The 17782-nt window shown below is 49.3% G+C and overlaps 1 protein-coding gene across 6 annotated transcripts in view; it reads left to right on the top strand.

Annotated features, from left to right (window-relative positions):
- Positions 1-17782, top strand: part of TCF20 (transcription factor 20) — a 116130-nt gene that overhangs the window by 4710 nt on the left and 93638 nt on the right. For 5 of the 6 annotated variants that reach the window (XM_052668372.1, XM_052668368.1, XM_052668373.1 and 2 more), the window contains exon 2: positions 4221-4331. The exons of the other annotated variant lie outside the window; for it this stretch is intronic. The gene's annotated coding sequence lies outside the window, so the exon portion shown is untranslated. The remainder of the gene's footprint in view (positions 1-4220; positions 4332-17782) is intronic. 6 annotated transcript variants of the gene reach the window in all.

Below are 17782 nucleotides of genomic sequence, written 5' to 3'. Positions count from 1 at the left end.
AAAATGCTTTACCACAACCACCCTGAAACTAATTGTTAAATTTGTAATGGAAACAGACATTTCTGAGCACAGTGATGAAGGCAGCCATCTTGTTGGATAATAAGAGTCCAATTTAAAAAGAGAAACAATTATTATTGAAATCCTGCAGTACTGCTCATATTTTTGTCTGGTTTGGGTCTGTTCAGTTTGAATGTCAGCCTTTACCTTCATGGCTGCCTTCACTCCTGAGTTCAGGTGGATAGACCCTAATTATAGGTAAAACTTTATGCTTTATGCTTATTGGCAAACAAATCTATTGCTGGCTTTCTGGCTCAGCCCCATCTTTTGTGCTGGCACCACACTGTCACGTAGCTGAGGGTGGGTTCTGTTGCAGTCTGGCTGCTGGCTCTGTCCAGAAGGGGAGATTGAGCTGTGCTCTTGTGCCGCTCCGGTGTGCATGAGTTCAGCATGTGCAGCTTTTGGAAAATGGACTTGGTAAAAAATGTATGTGCATTTAAAAGAAAGAAAAGAAGAAAAAAAAAAGCACAGCAAAAAAACATGAATAGTTTTCTCCTGGGATAGAGAACTGAACCTGCTCACCAGGTTCAGGCTAGTACCAGTGCTGCTGCACGGGAGGGGTGAGGTTTGTGTTGCCAGAAGTGAAAGGTGGGGAATGAAGGAAAGGTGGAAATGGGGCCCCCCTTTTTTTGGCAGCGGTGAACTGTTAGTCTCCTTCAGCTGTAACGTGAAACCTCGCCCTCAGCCTTCATTCTCAGCTCCCTCCCTTCCCCTCGCTCCTCTCATTCTTTCCCCAGGATCAGCTCATGTGTGCTTCCAGATGCTGATCCCATTTCCAAGCCGTACTTTCAAAAGGGAAAGGGAAGAGGTTGAGTTTCACCACCTCGTCAGGAAGACAGCCTGTTGCTATTAGGGTATTTGCTAATAACTATTTGCTAATAACTTGAGCCTGAGGATGTTAAATGGCTTAAGGAGCAGTAGCCATATCTCTGCCTCAGGCAAGGACAGCTGTGGGCATTACCACATATGGGAATGGTGGCACGTGGGGCTGAGTTTGGTGCTGAGTTTGGACCGGGGGGTCCTCGAGGTTTGGAGTGAAGGACAAGAGCAGGGTGATGTCTGGGTCCCCCTTTGGTGGGAGTAGCAGCAGCACAGCATGCAGCCGAGATGCAGAGGTAGGGCAGCAGACCAAACCCTGTGGCAAACGACCAAGGGACCTTGCTTCCACTGAATGGCATGAACGGCGTTTCAGCTTCACTCTGCTTTTGTAGACCAGCGTCTCTGTGCCATTCCTTGCTGGTGGCAGGAAGAGGCACGTGCAGCCTGATGAGATGCACGCCCACGTGTGCACTTAGCAGGGGCACGGCATGGGTCAGAGTGTGCGTTTAGGAGATGGGATGGAGACGTCTCTTGGCCCTCAGTGATTGCTTTACAACTACTGGAGCAGATCCTGTGCTGCCTACTGAGTTTTATAAAGCACGGGGGTGAAGATGATGTCACCAGGGGGTTGTTTGCCAAAAGCAGCAGGGTGTGGGGAGCCTTTGTGTGCGTGGGCTGACTGAGTGGCCATACCTGGTGGGAAGGGCAGGTGGCAATTGGTGTGCGGCACGAATTGGAGATGTTTGTGCAGCTGTTTTCAAATAACAGTAGGGAGAGGTGGGGGAATTTGCTCCAATTTGAGAGTTGTTAAGAGATGTTTATCCTTCTGCTCTTTTTTTTCTTTTTTAAACATTTAAGCTTAAATTCTTCTTGTTGGTATTTGAAGACATTATGGGAAGAGAGGGATTATTGTGGGGCTGCGTTGCTTTACAGGGTAAGATTATACACCGGGTGGCTGTTACAGTGGATTTGTGTTCCGGCAGTGGAGTGCATAAAGGAAAGAACTGGTGTATTGATATTAAATAATGGTGCCACTGGATATGCTGAGCACAAAGTGGCTTTGTTTTCAGGGATATGTTTTTATAAATCTGACACGCTTATAAGCCAGCTGCACTATTAAAGACAAAAGAAACACCCCCCTTTATAAGAGAGGGGCAGGATAGAAAATGCTGTAAGTAATCTCAGACAGAGGTATGGTTTTCCTCCATCCCCTGCACTTGTTTGCAGGCCTGGGGCAGGTGTTGGAAAAGGAGCTGCGTGGCCAGGGTCCATCCGGGAGCTGCTACTGCTTTGCCTGATGCTGTGGGCGTCAGTTGGGGGTCACATGCAGGTGCATGAGCTGCTGTTGGCTTCATCTCCTGTGCTGCTCAACCTGGCTCATGGTCTTGGGTGTTACTGGGGCCCTCTGCACAGCTGTGGCACTTGCTCCGGTACCGGCAGGTGACGGCATTGCAGCTGGCTCCAGAAGATGTCCCATTTGCCTTGCAGAGGGCAAAGGAATGGAGGGAGGGCGCAGGGCCCTGTTTGGAGTCGCTGTGTCCTCAGGCTGGAAGTGCTGTTAGAGTTCATATGCTGGGCTGTAGTAATCACACAGCTCTGGGAGAGCAGGGGGAGGAGAGCATGTGAGGGTCACTTCCGACAGATTAGTGAAGGACGGGTATTGCGGTGCCAGCAGAAGACATCCTTCTGTGGAGGTTCCCAGCCAGGAAATACCTAAAAAAGCTCCCTGAGGGTGAGAGGAAAGCCCAATAGGTCTGTGCGGTAATTAATTGCCCAGATACCGCTGCAGGAGCAGCTTGCAGAACGGAGTGGAGAGGGGGAAATGGGAATTTCCTGATTCTCGTAGCAAAGCTTTGACTGCAGAAGGAATTTCAGACAATGAGTGGAAAGAAGAGCTAAGATTAATAGGTAGTCCCATCTTCTTTTGCACTGCCTGCTCCTGGATAGTGTTAGCTGAGCATTGGTTGAATCAGCACGGAGCATGCTTGGGAACTGAAAGCATTAAGCATAAAGAAAGAGTGAATCTGATTAGCTCTGCTCTTCGTGCATTAAGCAGAAAGACCGACTGAAACGTGATTGCAAACAGATAATAGCAGTGTGCTCATGCAGCACACCACGACCCAGCGCATGGGGTGATGGATCCAACCCTGTGATGGAGTTGTTCCTTGTAATTGAAGGCACTTGTTGTTCTGCTGAGGTTTCTGTCGCGTTTTCTCATTGCCCTGTTGTTTGCTGACTGCCATTTGGACTTGATGATCCCTGTGAGTCCATCCCAAGTCTGTGACAGCTCAGCCCTGCAGTGCGTGCCCTGCTGAGTGCTCCGTGTGCTGCCCATGGCTTCCCCAGCCCAAGGGCTGGCAGGAGGGGGTGCTGAGGCCAGAGAGCCCTTGCTATTTCTGCTGGCCCCTTGCTGCCTGCAGGTGACCAGATGCACTTTCCGATGGCCTCCAGCTGCGTGGATGGGTGGCTGCCAGCAGCACATGGTGCGGGTGGGAGGAGGAGGTGTTGATAGTCAGGAAAAATGCTCTGGGTAGCACAGAGGGTAATGAACATCTCCTCTCACCGCTCTCCCCATGCATCAAAGCGCACTTAAAAAAAAAAAAAGTGTTCATCTTTGACCCCCATTAATGGCTGGCTTGGGCTGTATGAGAGTTTTACGAGGCTGCTGCTGCTCCCACAGAGTTTAATTATTTAGTGTGTGAGGTAAAGGCTGGTGCCTGCTGAATCCCAGGGTTCAAGCCCTGCTGACCGGCCCGTGGGGTTGGTTACAGGCGCAGTGGGGCTGGGCGTGAAGCCGTGTGCTACAGGGATCCTGGTGGGACCCTGGGCTGCAGCCACACAGCCCCCAGCAGGGCTGAGCATGTCATCCTCTTGCCATCGCTGCTCTATGCAAGCTCTGTGCCCTGACCTTCAAGGGCTTGATGGCCTGAGAGAGCCCCAGCTGCTCTGCTGCTACCTCCTCCTGCGTGCTGGATGTGCTCTTTTCTGCTCAGCATGGGCCTGTGCCCACCCTTGGGGTGTGCCAGCGGGCTTGATGCACTGTCCCCATTCACCCTGTTCTAGTTCTTCCCACTCCTCTGCCTCATCCCTTTCCTTTGCTGTGGGACTGATGTTCCAAGCTGTGTCGGGAGATGGGGTCGGGCTAAGGTGACAGAGGGAGGGTGGAGGGGTGGAAGGGGATTCCACTGGTAGATGGCACTTAGTGCCACCAACTTATTCTTTAATTTCTGATTATTATGGGCCTAGCTAAATCAGCTGGATCTGCTAGTCAAATGCCAGGTGCTCTGTATCCTATCTCCATATTCTACTCTGTTTTTCTATTTTTTTTCCCTGAAAATTAATAGGATTCTGCCCATTGATGATTAAAACATCGCCTGGAGTTTGGGAATGGATCAGATGCGTCAGTCAAATGCTACCACATTGCACCCAAAGAGAGGAATGCCATCCATCTGGGGGTAGGGTCTGCTTTTTCTTTCCCCCCGTTGGTGTGTAGACTTACTGAAAGCCTTCCTGTTTTGGTTAATGCAAGAATTTGTACTAGAAAATACTAGCTTTCAAAATGGATTACTTTATTGTTTGAGGAATTGCCTGCTTTCTTCTCTTTTTGGTATGGAGCTATGTTGTGCTTGTTATATTCAAAATGTTATTAATAAGCTTGAGTCTTTGTGGGGTTTTGGCAAAGAAAACGTTTCAGTAACTATTTCAAGTATTTGGGGAGGGAATTTTGCTGTTTTAAATGCAAAGTGAATTTATTCTTGATTGCTAAAAAAGACAAAAAATCATTGAAGTTGTTTTCTGAAATGCCAAAGTTCCGTTCATTTATCTCAGTTCTGGAAATCGATGTGAAATGGACCAAACTCGCAACAGGGGAGAAGAGGAAAAATGATCAGTAGGAAGCCACCTTTTTTTATATAAATACTGCTTTACAGGTTTTTGGCTGCTGCGGCAGCAGGTATAGCACGAAACCTGGAAGGAGATAAGAGGTCTGGGAGAACGCAAAGCCGGAGCCTCGCGCTCTTGCAGCGCAGGTTGCTGCCCGAAGTGGCTTTTTGGCTGCCAGCCATGTGCTAGTGCCCATTATCCCGGCTGGCGCGGGCTCGGCTGCCTCAGCAGAGTAGCTGCAGAGACAAAACACGGCTCCAGCTCTCAGAAGCAGGGTGGGCTTCCCAGGTTGGGGAGGAGACACGTGTGAGGGTTCGCATCTGGAAAAAATGCTGCTCCCGTGGTGCTCGCTTGAAATCCAGAGTTGCTGATGTTTCACGTTGCTTTCCCGTTCTCGTTGAAATTGCTTTATGCCTTGGAAAGGAAGGGTCTTAAAACTGAGGGTTTCGATGGAGCTTGCTGCAGAGTGATTCTTTTCTCCTCGGTATGCAAGCTTCCTGAACGAATGATTTTGAAGTGAAGTAATATTCCCCTGCAGGGCCTGCCTCTCTCAAGTCTTTAGACTGTCACAGCAACAGCACGACTACTAGTGCAATATTAATAATTTATGTGTGTCCCTCATTTTGGACCGTTGTCAGTCATTTCAGCCTCGGCAGGCTGGGAGAGATGAGAAAAGCACATCTACGCTTTGCTGCGATTCTCTCTGCATATCTTCTCCGGGTAGGCAAAGGCTTTCAGTCTCCAGAGAGCATCTATCTGGAACCTTTTAGCAGTGCTAAATTTACAGAAATAATACCAGAAAATAGCCTGTCGGTGTCGCGTTTCAGCGATCTCTGTGCACAGCTGTACTGCTTACATTGGACTCTGCAGCAAGGGTGGTTCAGATGGTGGTGAGCTCTGCCTGCCTGTAGAAGGTGAGGGGGGGGTGAGCCCTTTGTGGGTCCCTCCTGGGTGATGGGCCCAGACAGGTTTTACTTCTGTGCTGCAAGCAGCTTTCTTCAGAATTGAGCTTTGTGCCCTTGATTTTCTCTCCCTCAGCCTGTTTTCAGAAGGAGGGAGATAGATGGTCAGAAGGTTTGTGCAGTGCCAAGGTGTTCTTTCTTGCTTGAGGTAAGAAGCAGAGGCTCTGAACGCAGTGAAAACAGCTCTTCAGAAATAAGGCTGATGGAGGGATGTCACTGGAGAACTCAGCTGGTTTACGTACAGAGTGTTGGTGCGCCTGTGCTTGTGCTGAATTCTGGAGCTTGGCTTTGCAATGGTCCGCAGGGAGCTTCTCCTTCACATCCCATTGGAAGCACCATGCTGTGCTGCTTTGAAGGTGCAGTGAGCATGAACTGGTTGGCATGTTTCAGAAGTACGTTTGCAGGTACCGAGCAGCTTGAGCCAGAGAAGCCCACGTGGATTGGTATGTAGTGAGTGGGTCAGTCCTTGGCAAGGAATGAGAGCTCTAGCTCTGATCTGCTGCTGGTGATCCAAGGTGGTTCAGTGCAGAGAATGGGGGTTTCGTGCTGTTGGCAATACGTGGATGGATGGGTGAACGGGCGGATGGACAGGACTTTCTAGTAGAGAATGTTCTGCAGAGAATTTGAGTTGTATTTGAAGCCTGACAGTTTGGCTGTTGAAAGACAGATTTCTAGAATAATTGTTTTGGGGGAAATTAATGTTTCTTTAAAACTGGATTACATTGTTTCAAATTCTGTTTTTGAACATCTTGGCTTGGAAGAAGAGTTGGCTCAAAAATTGCTGCATGTGTGCAGAAGGATCTGCAGAAAGATTAATGGATAAGAAGAAACTTGGTCTAATTGTTTTGTGTTGCATTCATTAAAGTATTTTCATTTGAGATTTGATTTTTTTTTTTTTTTGCCATGATTTGTACCTTTGTAGCTCAAGGCACAAATCCTCTCAGATTCTCTGTAATGTTAAGTCTTCCTGAGAGCTTGTATGTGCAGTTTGAAGGGGAGGGGGGAAGATGTAACTAAGTTAAGATTTCTTGAACCTAAATTATAATATGTAAATCCCAGATTCAGTTGGCTTGGCTGCTGGTGAATGGTTATAGCTCAGAAAGCAACTGAGGTGCCATCTTGGACTTCAGATTGCTGGGTTGCAGCAGTGAGAATTGTTTTTCTTTTGCAGCTGATAAGGGGCTGGAGCCTTACTCCTGAGCCTACACGTGTGCACTTCATTAAATATACACATGCATTTGTAACAAAGGACTTCCTGCAAAGCAGCGCTGATTTCTTCTGCAAAACAGAAAGGATTGGGAAGCTGAATGGAAGACTCTTTTTTTTTTTTTCTTTTTTTTTTCTCCTCCTCTTTACAAGAAGTTACTTTAAATAGGAGCCGTTCAGCAGGTTGCAACCAGAATTCTATAATAAGATCTCCGTTCGCTCTCCCTACTTTTTCACATGCAAAGTTGTGGCGGTAATTATATGACAGCTGCCCTCTTGGCTGACATGCAGCAGATTGAACTGGGGATCTCCAGAGCTAAACGTGTGAGCTGCTACTCTGTGAGCTAGAGCTCCATAGCTGGAGGCTGTAATGATCTATATCCTTCATGACTGAGCGTAGAAGGGAGCTGCAAAAAGCATTCGCTGAGTTATGGTGAATGCATGGTACTCCCAGGGTGTACTGAACCTTTCTTTGAGTGGTTTGTGATAATTGTACAAACCGTTGTCAACTTCGGGGCGCTTTAAAATGACACTCCATTTTGAAGCCTTTCTACCTGAAATTAAATGACTTTGCTATAGCACGTTAGTCAGGCTCAGGCGTTTGCTGCTGTGCGTGCGCCTTGTGCTGAGTGCAGGAGACCCTGATATTGTAGAGGTTCTTGAGCACTAATGCAACATAAATAATTGCTAACGATTCTGAGCGCAACGTGAACAAATCCACAGCTCTGGTGGCGTTGAAACAAGTTCACCTTTGCGCCTCACCGTAACAATGCGTTTGCCATAGATGGCACAGTGGGAGCTTTGTCAAAACAAAGCAAAGGAAAAGCTGGAATTGATGGAATCTTTCCTGTTCCCCGAGGACCAGGAAAACCCGAGCAGTGCCAAAGTGTGTCAAGCTGAGGAAAAATCAATGGAAGCAGAACCATATGGAGCTCCACAAGTAGTGTCAGCCGTGGGCAGCTTCTGTAACCACTGTGTTGGGAGATGGAGGGAAGCGTGTTACAAGCGGAGAGATTCATTTTGAACTTGGGAGGTTCTTCATGCCTCCTTCCCTGCCCCCCTAACAAAAAAACAACGAAGAAGATAGGTGTCTGCTAACGTTAAATGGGGCAAAACACATATTCCTGTAGAACTATGCAGTTCAAAACCAAGCTAATCATTCCATTTTTAAAAATATGAAAACTGGACAGTTAGAAGGAGGTCATTAAACATGAAGTCAACACAAAGTCTTAAAGATCGAAAGCACTAATGCCAGCCCAGTGTCAGAAACTTACATGGTAGCAGCTATACTATTAACAGACATGCTCTCTGCTGTAAATTAAGATCACCTTCATATGTACCAGGCCATGCCCAGTTTCATGAGTGTGGCCGTGCCAAATCATGATTAGTTAACCCCCCTCCACCTGAATTGAATCCTCCACTGCCTTTCTCTGTATGCCCAGAGGATTTGCAGCATGGCCTGTTTCCTCCCTTTCCACATCACATGCCTGTCCTGTCCCACTGCTGCCATCCCATCTGTTGTACTTCAGTGACCTGATGTGGTCTCACCGTCCCTGTGAGCACATGGAATGACCCAGGTTAAACAGCATGGTCTGTGGTGAGGGGAAATGTTGGTGGGTACTGCCCTTGCCAGGCTGTCCTGCCAGCCCTGTGTGCTGAGTGCTGCTGCCTGCCTTGTCACTCCTCACGGAGTCGGTGGGATGAGGCTTGCCCCGCTTCCCCTGGGAGCCCGTTCTGTGGTCTAATAGACTTTACTGTCAGGAAATGTTTCTTGATTGTGCCTTAATCATGGGTGGCAACCCCCTGATCCCCGAGATGACCTTAGCCTGCATCACTTTGAGCTCTGTTCCCACGCACACTGCCTGCAGCCTTCCCAGTGCCTCCTCCTGCACGCGTTGTTCTGGCAGCAGGCAGCGGTGCCTTGGCTCCAGCCTCGCAGTCCAAACACTGCTCCTGGAGGCAGGCACGGGGCTGGGAGCCCACATCAAGGGCCTGGGTCGTGATGCAGGGCATGCTAGTCACTTGGAGCAAGCTGTCTAGAATCCAGGCTGCTGGCAAGCCAGCAAGTAGAGGCTGATGCAGCATTCATGTGCATGTCTACCTTGGATGGAGCCAAGTCCAAGGAATCTGTTACAACACAGCTATCCCCTGACCTAATTACATTGCTGTTAACACACACGTTGTTTCCCATGTGTAGACCACTTGCTGCCTTCCAAGCCTTTTCTCTTTCTTTGTTGCCACTTCCTGAACTCCCTCAGTCCCTCATCTGCCCTTGCCAAGATAGGATGAGTAAAGAAGAGGCGAATACATCTGATTTATATCACATCACTGTGATATCGGGGCTATTTCTGCTCTGTTCCTAGTACCGTCAGACATTTTGCTTACTCTCCTATCTGTCTTTGTGATATCAGTGGACCTTACTATGTGATGTGTGTGTCTTTTACAGAATGGACGTAATTACTCCAGAGCTGGAGGGTGCATGAGCTGTGCAGATGATGACCTGTTGAAGCGTTTACAGCTGCAACAGTTAGGAGCACCAGAGATCAGGAATAGCTTCTTTTACGCTTCCCTGGTGCCTTCCTCTGCAACTGGGCTGGACCCTGGGTGTCACCATCCTGTCTTTTGGTCACCTTGTTCGTGTTCTGTTTGTGAGCCATATTGTCCTCATGGCTGCCTTCTGCTCCTAACCGCTCTGCCAGGAGTTAATTCTGTGATATCTGTGGTCAGTCCCCACTCCTCAGCTGCTTTGGTCCTCATCCTCCTTACTCCTCAGAGATCCTTGTCCACCTTCTGTCAGTGCCTTATCATCATTTCTGCACAGCTCGGCCTTTCTTCACTCTTCTGCTCTCTTCTCAAGGGAGAGCGTTTTCACTTTCCCCATTCCCAATAGGAAACATATTTAAGTCTCACCTAGAGACTTGTAAAATGCGACCACACCAGACTTCATTTTTACATCCCATTTGCCTTGGGTCACCTCTTTCCAGTTAGCCATGTGGGGGCCTGGGAGTGGCTGGAGCACGTGTGTGTCAGGGTGTGTGAGGCCATGCCTGTTGGGCAGCCTGCGAAGCGTGGAATCGCCTCACTTATCCCTGAGCCTTATAAGCATGAGGGAATGCTGCTACCCTGCTGGGAAATGCAGGATGACCCCAGGTGCCAGCATGAAACCCCACGTGTCCCTGACCAGCTCCGTAGGATGCATTCATCCTATCCTATCCCTGCCTGCCTCACCCATCCGCATGCTCCCAGCTCTGTGTTGCCCTGGGTTTAATTTTTGTTTAAGATCTTCGCTCCTTTAATGACAGCGGGAGCCGAGGGCTGTTCTCTGTGGGGGCTGTGTTGCACGGCTGTGCTCAAGGTAATGAGACTTGATGAAAACCTCTTGTTATTGTGGCAAGATTTCTCCCTTCTCTGCATTTAAGAAAAGGGGAGGGGGGAAGAAAAGAAAAAGTGACAGCCCCTGCTGGGTATGTTAATATATTTTTAATGGCTTGCATGCGGCTAGCTGAAGACTTATTTGTCCAGCCCGCAAAGGAAACAGAGCGTGCGGTGTTCTCTGCACCCTTGGCTGCGCGTAGCCCGGGGAGGTGGCAGTGGGGGGCTGAGGGGAAATGTCACCAAAATCCTGATGGCACAGATGAGATCTGCTGGGGGAGAGGCAGAGAGAGAGAAGGTTGATCCTAGGTACCTTCTGCCCAGCTCCTCCCCAGGTCTTGCCTGGGTTCTTGTTTCCTTCAAGGACCTGTGGGGTGTGATGGAAACCAGCCCACTACCATCCCACTGTTGATGCATTGTGCCTTCCTGGGGGCAGCTTCACTGCTTATTCCTGAGGCAGTATCCTGGTGGGGTCAGAGCTACATTTCTGCCTTTATTTAGTTTTTAAATTGAAAGTTTGACTTCCTATTTGATTTTGGTGCCAGGGGATGGAGCTAGACTGGGAACTCTAGGGACATCCTTTGTAGCCGGCCCCTGCCAACGTGCCAGATTGCTGACTGTGAGCCAGACTGTCCCCTCTGATTGTGAGCAGCACAAAAACAGTTTGTGGGGGATTTCTCTGAGGATACCGATGGTTCCTTTGCATTACAGAGGACTGGAAACACATATGGTAAGTCGGCAGTATCGGGCTTTGGGGGGACAGCAATTTGTTAGCCACACTGACCGAATTGTTTTGCTCATCTGAGCATACCTTTATTTAGGTTTCAATGAACCTTCAGATGCTTTGGTGAAAACCACTTTAGTGGTGAAGTAGTCCTGTTAGGAATGTGTTTGTGTTAGTCTGTCCACACTGGCTTTCACTGCTGTCTTCCCCACCTGCTTAAAGTACTGCAGCGTGGCCTTCCTGTGTGCCCCTTGCAGGCAGGACCTCGCTTTTGCTGAGTGTCCGCTGCTTTCAGAACGCGGTTTTGCAGCTGAGCTGAAGCCGCTGACAGCATCATGACTTATCCGAGAGCATGAGTGATTGTGAACTGGCACAAAACCAAACCAGAGACCCGCCAGGCTCCCCGTTCCGTAAATCTGGATTGCTGAAGCCCTGCTTTCCTCAAGTAGCCAACAATAACAGGCAGCTCATACGGCCACATCGTATTAGTTTTACTTAGGCCTCTTGGACCGATAGTGTGATTATAAAACAATTGGGAGGCTTTTGTTTGTCTCCTTAAGCATACTTTCTAGTATTGCATCCAGATTAGTTTTAAAGATGACCCAAAGAGAGTTTGTTTTACACTGGGCTCGAACCAATTTATTTCCCTCCTCCCAACCCTGCCATGATGAATTTAAAAAATCATCAAACCTGATAAATCTAAGTCTTCAATAGATGTGTGCTCAGTGTTTTTTTGTTGTTGTTGTTTTCTTTGGCTTAGTTAGAGAACTGCTGCTGAACTGTAACGAAGGTTTCTGTGAGGTTTAATACTTTAATTGTAGGTAAGAGGGTTTTGAGTCTGTTGGCTATCTTGAGATGGAAATAACTGAATAAGTGGAAGTCTTAGTATAGATGCTAGTAAAAGTGAATGAAGACCAACCAGAATTTGACACGGGCTAAGTAAAATCCCACTTCATTTTAGCATCTTTCAGTTTCTCACTGTTTAGGAGGATGTCATTTTCTTGGTCCTCTGATTGTCAGCGTTTTTCAGCCTAGAAAGACTTGGATCCTCAGAGGGGGAAGGCAGGGGAGGTAAAGGAAATAGGCAGATGTGCCCCAAACCAAAGCAAACAAACCGAGTCACATATACCCTTTATCTATTTTTAATTTTTAAGATTATTTTAAGGTCATCTCCAGCAGTCTCCTGACACCGTAACATCCCCTATGCTAAGATACATTGGCACAACCCTGTTTTTTCATAGCTTTATAGGTGCTGGGCTGTGCAATACTGCTAGATCAGAGCTGAACCCTCTAATGTGGTTTCACAGAAAGGAGTCGTTGGTGAGGGTCTCAGAAGATCCTGGAGTATCTCACTGGTGTTGTACTCAGGGTAACGAGGTGGGCACGCTATTACTGGGAGGGGAAAGAGTCTCCTGACTGCTCTTCTCAGTTTTATTACATGGGAAAATGAGGACACAAACCTGGAGAAAGATCTTTGCTGGTAGGGTGACATTGTCAAAGTAAAGATCAGATTTTAAGCAGGCACTTCCTTGCATTCCTGAATAGTGTGCTGAACTATAAAACTTAAATTTAAGAAATCACCTTGGTCTCCCATTTGTAGCCAGAGGGGATGGCCTCAAGCATCAGGTATGAATTACCTATGCGCCCTGAAACCACAACTTTGAAACCCGGCAGGCCTGACTTAGCCCTGTATGCTGTGATCGATAAATTGACTCCATGCAGCTTATTATGTGGGGCTCTTTCAGATGTGACCTTATTAAAATCTGGAGTCCTGTCTGGACATCTGCAATCCCATGGCTGTTTCCCTAAGTACAGAGGAGGGTGTTGCTACAGCATCCTTTCCCCCCAAACCTCTGCTGAGAGGGGTGCCATCTCTGTGCTGGTCATTCACTGAGCCCCAGCCACTGGTAAACGAGTTCTTTCCTGATCAGGTAGTTGTATGGTACATTATGTTGCACTGCTGGTGAAATTCCTGTTTTACACCCACAGTACAAATAATCCTGGCCATCTCTAGCCAGCTAGAGAGGTTTTATAACCCTAGACTTTTCCTTCCCTCTTTCTACCCCATGGGTTCTTTTTTGTGTTGCCTTCAGAGCAGCCTTCTTCTCTGTCTCCTCTTTGACTTCCTTCCTCTGTTCTTTGCGTGCTTGGCCACCAGTCAGCATCAAAATGCCTGTGTGCTCTGGTTGGACTTTAAAATGGATATGAAATATTCAACATGCAGAGGACAAAACTGACTTGTCACAGACGTGGGAGAGAGAAGGGAATGACCCAGCACCCCAGGATGAAGCTTGAGCTGGAGCCTGCTCTTTTCTCTCCTGCTTCTGCTGAAGTTGGAGGTTTCTGCCAGTGTCACATCTCTGCTCCTGTTTGCCTACCAGCACTCTTTCTTTTTCCTGGCCTTTTTTCTTTTCATCCATGCTGAGAGCATCTTGGGTGGCATACACGTAGAGAGCGGGCCTTTGTACCTGACTTCATTCAGCTCTTTGTCAGGGGAAGAGCAGCACACTGGTCAGGGCACCAGCCATGGCTTTGCTGCTCCCATTTGGGTGCTCCGCTGCCTGCTGTCTGTACGGTGGGGCTGGGGGCTGTGTGTGCAGGGGATGTGTTTGGGCTGCAAAGCACTCAGCACTGGTAGAGAGGAAGGCTGGGGACTGAGGGTTGCAGAGCTGCCCCTGCCCTGTGGGAGCAAAGGGGTGCTGGCAGCTGAGGCTTTGTGGGGCAGCAGAGGGTGAGAGTTGATGAAACCTGTTTCTAATCTTCTGTTTGGGGTAAAACTGAGCAGCAGCAGAAGGGCTATAGCTGCTGATGTACAGATTGCTGTAGCTTGGTCTGATTTCACATTATAATGATTTTCAATGAGTGTGTGTGTGTGTGCCTGTGCTAATGATGGCTTTGGTTCAGTGCAAGCTGTTATTACTGCGCTGTGATTTCTTGGTCTCCTTCACAAGGAAGTGAATTTTCCCGGTGTCCTGCCTCTCTGTATGCACATGCATGCACATGTGTGTGCACTTTGGGATCTTGCAGGAAAGAAAGTGTGGTAGAAATGTAAAATACTGTAATTATGTGCAGCGCTCATTTCTGTTTTTGCTCTGCAGTCAGCTTGGCAAGTGGAACTCTTGTGTCTGGGCAGTCTCATATCTGATCTGATCTATTTGTCTGTGCTTTTTTGCATTGTGGTTTACAGCTCAGCAGTTGAAACCTTCAGGATTACTTAAAGACGGAATGAGAGCGTGCTTCCATCGAGCTTTGTAAAGGCCATTTCTTCTAGTGTGAAATAATGGCCCTAAATGGCTCGACAGTGCCCCTTTTAAATCCACTGCTCCGTTCCCAAGTGGGGGCACAGAGGTAATGTACGGCTCTTCCAGGAACGGAGGCGGCTCTGCGGTGGCAGCTCACTGCCTGCCCCTGTTAGCAGGGCTGTTGTGTCATCACCAGTGAGCCAGGTGTGGGCCGAGTCAGTCCTTTTCTATAGCTTCCTTCTCAGCTGTGGAAATCGAGGCTCTGGGGCTGGTGTGCGGCTGAGGGGCAGAGGGTGCCGAGTGGGTGTGTGTGTGTGGGGGACCTCGGGCCAGTGCCAGTATCGCTGTGCTGGAGCAGCATACAGATGGGATGTAAAGCCGAGACCTAGATCCAGCAGTTGCTAAAGGTCCCCCTGAGCTTTTCACGAGATTAGGGGACAATGCCTTCAGTGTCCTGGCCCCATTCCAGTTCATTACTTTGCCCATCTAAAATTTCCCCCTTCTCCTCCCCCTACCGCTTATCCTGGAGAAGTTCTCGGTCACTTCCTCCCCTAACGACCCCCAGGTAATGCTGCTGGCACACAACTGATGCTTTATTTCATCCCAGCGCTGAGGGAGGGATCCCTGTGATTTGGGGTCCCTGGGCTGCAAGAGGTGCTATGGAAACACAGAGCTGTTTGTGGTGTACACACAGACACAAGAGCGCAGTTGGTTCATGTTCCCCTTGGATGCCGTTTCGGAGCAGGTAAACAGGCATCCCAGCAACATCTCCAGCTCCATCCAAATCATTGATGCATGTGTCTTCTGTGTGTGTGTGTGTGTGTGTGCGCAAGCCACTCTCTCCCCCCCCCTTCCATCTTGGAACAAGAAAAATGTGTCAAGCCCTCTGGCTGCAATCCAGGACTCTCCGTGGAACTATAAATCGACCCGTCAGGGAGGGGGAAAGAGATTAACGTTGGCCGTCTTCATTAGTGAGTCCCCGGAGGAAAGCGGGTCTGCCATGAGCCGTGAATGAGACCAGCTGAGAGGGAGAGGGGGAGTCTGTGGTTTTTATCACTGCCTCCAGAGACCCCAGAGGAGCGGAGGAAAGGAGCGTGATAGGGATGGGAGGATGTAAAATGAAGGAAGCTGGAGCATTCCATTGGCGAGCAGGTTGCTGGTTGCTGCTCCGCCGCGCCAATCCCTGACCTGCGAGCCCATGTGTGTGGCTGGAGCACTCGGCATGCTAATTGGGAGCAGTGAGGAGTGAGCCCAGTGGCAGCGCAGTGCCCTGCCTTGCTAAACAAGTGCCAGTAATTGCGTTCGAGGTACTTGCATTATGTCCAATTTTTCTCAGAACCAGAAAAGTGCATTTCTCACAAGCAGCATAATTCTTACCAGGCGTTGCTTTAGGGTGGGTGTGCTTCATTCCCTGCCACCAGACAGAAAGAAGAAAGTAATTCTGCTCCGTGCTTTATTATCGCTTGCAGACGGATTTTTGTGCGTAGCTGCTGCTTTGAGTTTCAGACAGCGATCTCTTTCTTCCTCATTCTGCATGTGTTTGTACTGCAGGCTCATGCAAACACACGCATGTACCAACATACACATGTGCTAATTGTTGTCTCTCCGAGTTGAACGGCAGCATTTCAGGTTCCCTTGTCAAGTCCCTGAGAGCCCGGATTGTGGTGGTGCTCCTACCAGTAAAATCTGGTTTAAGCTGGTGGTTGTCTCCCCCCCCCTCTTCTTGCAGTGAGTGACGCAGGCTCGACAACTCCTGATAGTGATGCTCTTTATTCACGGAGCCGGCATCCTCGCCGTGGCAGCGATACGGCCGCACACACACAGCTCCCACCAGGGACCTCACTGTGACCCGAGGGCTCCAGGATGGGAGGCCTCTTGTCTGCGCACAGGCGGTCCTTGTCACCTCTGCCGCGCAGCAGCCGCAGAGCCAATTAGTGTCAGTCGTGGCGGTGGCTCTCATTGGTGGGGATGCAGACCTGGTCCTTGCTAGAAGCCCAGCTTCCCATGTTGTGTGTGCCTCCATCCCTGCTGACCTGTGCAAACCCAGCGCCAGGCTTTGCCTTTGCCTTCCCGTGCCCTGGTGGTGTGCAGACGGCTCTGCTGTGCGATTTGGCAGCGTCTCGATATTGTTTTCTAACTGGCACTCGCAGCACAGTTGTGACTCCAGGTTCTGGGCGTTTAGCATTTACTCAGTGCAGTGATGCTCAGTGAAAGTAATAATCCTTTTTTCTGACATGATAGAAGATTTTTTTTTAACGTTTTCTTTTGTGAAAAGCAACCCATAGCTATTAGATGTCTAATGCCAGGAGCTTACAGGCAGAATTGGACAAGCAATAACACTTGGATTGGAAACTGTGATTGCCTGTGCCTGCTCTGCCCTCCTGAGGCCCCATCTGGAGTATGGCATCCAGGTCTGGGCCCCTGGCACAAGAAAGGCACAGAGCTTTTGCAATGGGTCCAGCGAAGGCCGTGAAGCTGCTCAGAGGGCTGGAGCTCCTCTCCTGTGAGGACAGGCTGAGGGAGCTGGGCCTGTTCAGCCTGGAGAAGAGAGCACTCCAGGAAGACCTCATTGTGACCCTGTAAGCAGGAAGGGGGAAGCAACTTTTACATGACCTAAGAGTGATAGAACAAGGGGGAATAGCTTTAAACTGAAAGAAAAGAGATTTAGGTTAGATGTTAGGGAGAAATTTATTTCTCAGAGTGCAGTGAGGTGCTGGCACAGAACTGTGGGTGCCCACAGAGCTGTGGGTGCCCCATCCCTGGCCAGGTTGGATGGGGCCCTGGGCAGCCTGAATAGGGGGGTGGCAGCCCTGCCCACAGCATGGGGTGGGACTGAGTGGGTTTTAAGGTCTCTTCCAACCCAACAATTCTATGATTCTATAACTTTATGATTCTGTGATTCTGTGAAGTGTGGCAGGACAAAGGAAAAGCTGGTGGAAAGGAGGGCACTGCTGGTACTGAGAATTGGCATTTCAGGTGAGTTGGCCCCAGGGCTGGTCTGACAGCTAGGAATCCCCTGCGTCATGATTCCCTTTCACACCTGACACTGTTCCTGGCCGTGGTGCATGCAGCAATATTTTCTCATTGCCTTGGAAGGAGAAGAAATAGGTGATGATGAGTACAAGGGTAACTGCTACAGTGCCACCACACAGCACCATCTCTGCTATCGCTAACGAACAAGCTGACAGATGAGCTATTCCCTCTTCAGCGCGCAGGGAACAGCCACCTTCACTGTCACCCCCTCCTGGATCTGCACCAGAGGCAATGCTGTCACCTGCAGAGGCAAACCACTGGCAGACAGGTGTCCTTTGGAAGCCTCTGGCTCCAGCAGGTCCTGCTTAGCTCATGATGTGGGCTTGGGGGTTGCTGGCCAGGGCTGGGCTCCGCTCCCAGCAGGGACCATCCTGGTGGAAGTGTGGAGGGCTGAGAGAAGGGAGAAGCCTGCTGGGGAGAAGGGCTGTGCTGGATTAAAGCAGCTGCTGAGGGGCTACTTCAGTGAAGCTTGAAATCAGATTGTT

The sequence above is a fragment of the Tympanuchus pallidicinctus genome, unplaced genomic scaffold (assembly GCF_026119805.1).
Source record: "Tympanuchus pallidicinctus isolate F22 unplaced genomic scaffold, pur_lepc_1.0 scaffold8, whole genome shotgun sequence".
Taxonomy (NCBI): domain Eukaryota; kingdom Metazoa; phylum Chordata; class Aves; order Galliformes; family Phasianidae; genus Tympanuchus; species Tympanuchus pallidicinctus.
Note: the sequence above shows the minus strand (reverse complement) of the source record. Positions and strands in the feature narration are given on the sequence as shown.